The 6,985-nt window shown below is 42.2% G+C and overlaps 1 pseudogene; it reads right to left on the reverse strand.

The window, feature by feature from the left end:
* Positions 1 to 1,535: 1,535 nt before the first annotated feature.
* On the reverse strand, positions 1,536 to 2,282 carry LOC102135443 (small ribosomal subunit protein eS6-like; annotated as a pseudogene).
* Positions 2,283 to 6,985: the final 4,703 nt, after the last annotated feature.

Here is a 6,985-nt window from a genome sequence, read left to right on the forward strand (position 1 = left end):
TCAGCTTCTACTCTGCTCTCCTCTCCTTTACTTATTTATTAGATGCAGGGCCTCGCTCTGTCACCGAGGCTGGAATGCAGTGGCGCGATCACAGCTCACTGCAGCCTCTAACTCCTGGGCTCAATCAGTCCTCCCACCTCAGCCTCCCAAGTAGCTGGAACTACAGACATGCACCACCACACCCAGCTAATTTTTTTTTCTATTTTTTGCAGAAACAGGGTCTCACTATGTTGCCCAAGTTGATCACAGGCTCTCAAAGTGTTGGGATTATGGATTTGAGCCACCATGTCTGACCTCTCCTCTACTTTAAATAAAGAACTGCCTTTTCCACCCAGTTTGGGGACTTTTCGTGACACAGAATGGGAGGAAAGATAAAGATGAGAGGACAGGAGAGGTGAATGGAAATGAAGGACTGGGTGACCATCTGAGTGACAGAAGAAGCACCAAAAAAAAAAAAAAAAAAAAAAAAACAACAAACCAGAAAAAGGCTAAGTAGAGCTACTCAGTGCAGAGGGTGTGGGAGATGTAGAGACACGGGAAAATATTGCCCCACTGGCTGTTGGATTGGTGGAAGCATGGCCTCACAGTGAGAACCCCAGAGTAGTTTCAGAGGAGAGAGAATCAGAAAGAAAAGGAAAAGGCATTTGAAGAGAGGCTGGGTCAGTGGTTTTCAAGATGTGTTGAAGATTTTGTGTCCCTGGGACCCTTCAGGGCACCTGCATGCCTGCAGGTATTTTCACCATGACAGGAAGCTATTATCTGCCTTTTCTACTCCCTCCCTCACGACCATACAGTGGAGTGTACTGGAAGCCATCTGATGTGTGATGTTGCCACTGGCGGAGTACAGAAGCAGCTCTGAGAACCCAGCTGTCTTCTATTAAGCCAGACATTAAAAAGATTTGCAAAAATGTAAAACAATTCTACTCTTCCTGTTAAAAGTTTTTTTAAATACAACCTTTTTAAAATAAAAATGTGTTACTTAACCAATGGATTTATTGTTTTTAAAGTGAATTAATGAAGATAATTTTTAAATTCTCAGCTCTAATTTCTAACAGAGTGTGTTAGTCTGTTTTCACACTGCTGATAAAGACATACCCGAGACTACGTAATTTATAAAGAAAAAGAGGTTTAATGGGCTCCCAGTTCCACGTGGCGGAGGAGGTCTCATAATCGTGGCAGAAGGAAGGCATGTCTCACACGGCAGCAGGTAAGAGAGAACGAGAGCCAAGTGAAAGGGGAAAGCCCTTATAAAACCATCAGCTCTCATGAGACTTATCACTACCACAAGAACAGTATGAGGGAAACTGCCCCCATGATTCAATTCTCTCCCAGCAGATCCCTCCCATAATTCCAAAACACGGGAATTATGGGAGCTACAATTCAAGATGAGATTTGGGTGGGGACACAGCCAAACCATATTATAAAGTAAATAGCATTAGATGGAAGGCACATACACAAAAACTCTCGAGTTCCTCAATTGTATTTGATTTGATTTTTGGGAGTCTGGTCTTATTTATTGGTTACTCAAAAGAATCCTATTTTTGGCTGGACTCAGAAGTTGAAGCTCACAGAGCGGACAGTGTTCATCTCTCGACAATCTGTTCCTGGAGTTTCTCTTTGGCCTCCTTCATTCTTTTGGCCAAAAGTTCAGCGTATTTTGCAGCCTCTTCCTCATTTTTCTTAGTACACTGTTTCTTCAGAGCAATATGCCAGCATTTGTGTTGCAAGACATATAGAGTAACAAGCAGCTGAATCTTGGGTGCTTTGGTCCCAGATTTTTTGCCTTCTTTAAGGGCTTTCTTAACAACGGATTGATGGACATCATCTTCTTTAGAGAGACTGAAAAGTTTGTGGATTCTGCTAACTCTTTTGGGTCCCAAGCGATGATGCTCAACAGTATCAGTCAGTCCAGGAATATCCTTCTGTCCTTTTTTTTTTTTTTCACAATAACAAAGTTTAGAAAGCTCAGATTGGCATCCACAGTGCAGCCACAAACAACTTCGTGCTTCTTGCCCCACTTCTCCTTGGTCTGTAACAGGAATACCCCTTGCTCAGTAGCACACAGACCCAGCCATGAGTCAAGACACCCTGCTTCATGGTAAAGCTTGTTTGTCGTTCCTGTCACTGATTCCCATCACAGAGCCTTTCCATTCTTCACCCAGAGCATCAGCAGCAACTTCTGTGGCTGTATGCTTCTCATAAAAAATACAAAGTTTGCATTCCTTGTCCACTTGAAGGAGCTTCTGGCAGCCGACAGCTAGAAAGGAGACATTCAGCCTCATCTTGAAGTGCTGATTGCCTCTGAGGTGCCTGGAAAAAGAGCCCTCAATAATTTTAAAGAGTGAGACCAAAACATTTGAGAATTTCTGGTGTAGGTTATAAAATTGGACCCCTTTTTTTGTGCTTTTTGAGGGATTCACATAAAAGCTGGGCCATGTGGGCTCATTCTTTGGGATCAGCCATTAGAACCCAAAAGGGGAAAAACAGGCACAAATGTTATCCATTATTATTATTATTATATGGACAGTAATCAGAAAAAGACTGAATACGCAACATAGTCAAGATTATTTGGAAAACCAAGCATTGCCCAAATATTCCATCGACAGTTTGCATCTTTGTATGTTACTGGAGAACACGTTGGTACAGTTGTCACTGGGAGATACAGCACTTAACTTTTAACAAAGGGTTTCTTAAACTAGGAGTCCAGGGATATTTCAGGGGTCACCAGTTTCACAGATTTGAGACACATCTATAAACTAAATGGAAAATGCCTTCAAACTATAACTGACAAACCACAACTCTGCCTCGAAGCTGAATTGTGACAGAAATACCCATAAATGTGGTCACTGTATCTCTGAATACAAATGTGCTGTGGCCCTGTGCTGTGTGAGGGGTGGCCAGCTTGCCCCAGGCCCTCTGACACTCTGGAGCTTGCTCCGTGGTCCCTGAAGCAAGTGAGAAAATGACCCTTGCATGTCCAGTGTGATTAATTAATTAGAAGAAACACAGTGTATTAGTCCGTCCTCACACTGCTATAAAGAAATTCCTGAGACTGGGTAATTTACAAACGAAAGAGGTTTAATTGACTCACAGTTCCACACGGCTGGGGAGGCCTCAGGAAACTTACAATCATGGCAGAAGGGAAAGCAAGGACCGTCTTCACATTTTGTCAGGAGAAAGAGAGAGTGAAAAGCCCAGGAAAAGCCCCCATTTATACAACCATCAGATGTCATGAGAACTCCCTCACTATCACAAGAACAGCCTGGGGGAAACTGCCCCCATGATCCAATCACTTCCCACCAGGTCTCTCCCTCAACACCTGGGGATTACAATTCAAGGTGAGATTTGGGTGGGGACACAAAGCCTAACCATATCACACAGCAAGGAAGGATGTGCTCAGAATGGGAAACCCGATGTGTGATATTGCCACTGGTGGAGTACAGAAGCAGCTCTGAGAACCCAGCTGTCTTGGAGACCTGTGAGATCTCCAAGGTCCTTTCCAGCTATGCAAGTCTAGACTAGTACATCTGCATTGGATAAAGAAAATGTGTTGTATACACCATGGAATACTACTCAGCCATAAAAAAAGAATGAAATCATGTTCTTTACAGCAACATGGATGCAGCTGGAGGCTGTTACCCCAAGTGAACTAATACAGGAACAGAAAACCAAATAGCACATGTTCTCATTTATAAGTCACTGGGGACTACAGAGGGAGGAGGGATGGAGAGGAGTGAAGGCTGAAAAATTAGCTACTGGGGACTATGCTCACTACCTGGGTGATGGGATCAATCATGCCTCAAACCTCAGCATCATGCAATATACCCATGTAACAATCCTGCGTGTCTACCCCCTTCATCTAAAATAAAAATTGAAATATTTTTTTTAAAAAAGCTTCTCTAAAAAATAAAATAAAAATATCACCTCCTTGAAAAGGTCTGAAATCATATGCCAGTCCAGAGGCAGATGTTGGTGCTATGGACTGGATGCCTGTGTCTCTTCCAAATTCATAATCTTGAGGCTGGTGTCCTTATAAGAAGAGGAAGAGACCAGAGTGCACTCTTTCTCTGCCATGTAGGACATAGGGAGAAGGCAGCCATCTGCAAGCCAGGAGGACAGGCTTCACCAGCAACCCAATCAGCCACCACTTTAATCTTGGACTTCCAGCCTCCAGAACTGTGAGAAATAAATTTATATTGTTTAAGCCACACAGTATATAGTATTTGTTATAGCATCCTGAGCAGACTAAGACAGATGACAATCTCCTTGGCCCCATTTTGGTTGAGGTAGTATTCAATCAATTAGGTGTTCATTTTGGACAAAACTTTGCAGCCTCTTGCTAGTGATTCCTAGTGGATTCTAGCTGGTTGTCTTACTAAGAATTTTATCAGAAAACCTATACAAGACTTGGCACAGCTCTGCCCCACACACATGCAGCCTCAATTTAATGAAGGTCCACCTAATAAAGGAAGGGCTGGGAGTCAAGAGGCCTCAGATTAGGTTTCTGCTCTGCTACTAAATAGCTGCCTGGGCTAGAAGGTTCTTCCTCTCTTTGGGTTCCAGGGGCTGACCAAGGGCAGAGCAAAGGGAGCAGCCCTCAGCTGTAGGGAGTTGGGGCCACTGTCCATAAAGAATTTTAGAGTAATAATAAAACTGACTAAAAGTCCACTTTTAATTATCACTGTGCTTTGGCAATTCTAAACAAAGCCAGTGATACAATTTTCCTCCCTATGAAAACATCTTTTTTGGTTTAAGTTCTATACAATGGCTATAGTTCATGTAGATTTTTAATCTATTTGCATTAACCTTAACATATTCATATTACTTCTCCATTGTATTCGTTTTCCGTGTCTGCATAACACACTGCCACAAACTTAGTGGCTTAAAACAAACCCACCTGTTGCTTACAGGTCTATGGGTCAGAAGTCTAGTGCAGTGTGGCACAGTGGGCTTTCTGCTGTGGGACACAGTGCTGAGGTTATGTTGTCTGCCAGGCTGAGTCCTCACCTTGAGGTTCTGGGGGAAAATTAACTTCCCAGCTCATCCTCATTACTAGCAGAATTCAGATCCTTGCTGTCGTCTTAGTTCTGAAGTTTTCCTTCCTAGCTGCCTCCTGGCTGGGGTTGCAGTTGGCTCCTAAGACCACCCACATTCCTTGCCTCATGACCCCTCCATCCTCGAGCCAGTCACATGTGTCAAATAGTTCTCATGTTTCAGATCTCTGATTTCCCACGTATCTGATATCTGCACCAGATCGGGAAGGCTTGTGGGATTTGGCCAAGCCCACCTGGATAATCTTCCTAAAACGTCAACTGATTTCGGACTTTAATTATCTTTGCAAAGTCCTTCAGAGCAGTCCCCATATTAATGTTTGATTCAATGATGGAGAAGATGCTTGTAGACCAGGAGCTGGAAATCTTGGGGACCATCTTAGAATTCTGCCTGCCGCAATTCTTCATAGATGTTGTACACTACATGTAAGTTAATTTAGACAACTTGCAATTATACAGTTGGCCCTGGATTAGCATGGACTCGCTACATCTGTTTCTTAGGAGAGTAAGTTTGCTTTGCGTTCCTTTTGAGAAAGTTCACTTTGAGTTCGTGTCTCGTTTTCTGTGGAACTACATATTCCTGCATTTAAGTAGTAGGTTTGAAATGAACACTGATGATAGAGTGACTGTAAAGATAAAGAAACAGAATTTGAGTTACTGCAATTGTGCCTTTCTGTGGAATCACTTGGAGTTTTGACTTACATTTAAAATTTAAACTTTGCACGTAATAGAGATAGTGTACTTTCTGTGAAACAGAAAAGCAACCTGAAAGTACACTATCTCTGTTATGTGTGAATTCTTCATATGTGAAATACATTATTACATTTGAAAAATATTTGAAAATGTGAATATTTAAAATTGACATACATTTTTTCTATTCATCTTGCTTTTTGTTCAATTGCTGTTCAACTCTAATATTGTTCATGGCCATGAAAGACCAGTTTTGTTTTGTTTTTGTTTTTGTTTTTGTTTTGTTTTGTTTTGTTTTGTTTGAGACAGAGTTTTACTCTTTTTTCCCAGGCTGGAGTACAATGGCGGGATCTCGGCTCACTGCAACCTCTGCCTCCTGGTTCAAGCAATTTTCCTGTCTCAGCCTCCTGAGTAGCTGGGATTACAGGCATGCACTACCACACCCAGCTAATTTTCGTATTTTTAATAGAGATGGAACTTTCACTGGGTTGGCCAGACTGGTCTAGAACTCCTGACCTCAGGTGATCCACCCGCCTTGGCTTCCCAAAGTACTGGGATTACAGGCATGAGCCACCATGCCTGGCTGAAAGACCAGTTTTTAGGTACATAGTTTTCCTCATTATATTTAAAAAATTAATGGAATTAAAAAGCATGAATCCATTGCATCTTTCCTTTGTTGTAGTGGGTATTTATTTTATATTTTAAGTTTTACTCTCATGATTATATACACAAAGTTCAATGAAAGGGAACTTTGACTGCATTAGTCTGGCCATTATTATTAGTCATTGCATTTCTGATATGGTTTGGCTCTGTGTCCCTACCCAGATCTCATCTTGAATTGTACTCCCATAACTCCCATGTATTGTGTGAGGGACCAGGTGGAGATAATTGAATCATGGGGGTGGTTTCCCCCATACTGTTCTCATGGTAGTGAATAAGTCTCACGAGATCTGGTGGTTTGATAAGGGGAAACCCATTTCACTTGGCTCTCATTCTCTCTCTTGCCACTGCCATATGAGATGTGCCTTTCATTTTCCGCCATGATTGTGAGGCTTCCCCAGCCACGTGGAACTGTAAGTCCAATAAATCTTTCTTTCGTAAATTGCCTAGTCTCAGGTATGTCTTTATCAGCAGTGTGAAAATGGATGAATACAATGATTATTACTAAAAACGTTTTGTTGTAAATGGGGCATGTGTGATAAAAAGGAACCCTCTCTGAGTGTCCAGTACATTGGGCACCCACC

Source organism: Macaca fascicularis, chromosome 13, assembly GCF_037993035.2.
Source record: "Macaca fascicularis isolate 582-1 chromosome 13, T2T-MFA8v1.1".
NCBI lineage: Eukaryota > Metazoa > Chordata > Mammalia > Primates > Cercopithecidae > Macaca > Macaca fascicularis.